Consider the following 479-nt stretch of genomic DNA (forward strand, 5'->3'; position numbering starts at 1 on the left):
ACTTACTTTTTTCATGTTGCTTCTGTTTATAGGTATATCAAGCACATCACAAAAAACTATCAATTTTTCTTTTATGCATTTGTCAATCTTCTCTTTTATTTTTGCTCTCTGCTTCTCCTCCTGAGAAACATTAAAATACAAGATTTACCAGAAGGCAAAACAGCAAACACATCCCTCTAACAGAATAATCTTGAAATGGGTTATACCTCATTCTCTGACCATGCAAAGCCAGAAAATTGACCAATGTTTCTCTTAACCATCTGTGCCTGCAGAGAAAAATTCACAAAACGCTTTTAAGTACCTATGTACTCTGGCAAAGCGACAATAAAAATTCCAAGACAACATCCATATTAACAGAGACAAAAGCTTGCAAGTGAAATATACATATCAAATGTAAGCAACTTTTAAAGCACCTTTGCTTTCTTCCCATAGAGAATGGTGTGTAGTAACATCAGGTTGTCATCAGCTTTTCTCTTGGA

General features: G+C 34.7%; 1 long non-coding RNA gene across 1 annotated transcript; it reads right to left on the reverse strand.

Moving 5' to 3' along the window:
* Positions 1-98: 98 nt before the first annotated feature.
* Positions 99-479, reverse strand: LOC104774936. The gene is made up of 3 exons (XR_765599.1): positions 414-479; positions 207-266; positions 99-120 (listed from the first exon to the last, which is right to left on the reverse strand). It is a non-coding gene; the product is annotated as an uncharacterized LOC104774936 (long non-coding RNA).

The sequence above is a fragment of the Camelina sativa genome, unplaced genomic scaffold, assembly GCF_000633955.1.
Source record: "Camelina sativa cultivar DH55 unplaced genomic scaffold, Cs unpScaffold07025, whole genome shotgun sequence".
Taxonomy (NCBI): domain Eukaryota; kingdom Viridiplantae; phylum Streptophyta; class Magnoliopsida; order Brassicales; family Brassicaceae; genus Camelina; species Camelina sativa.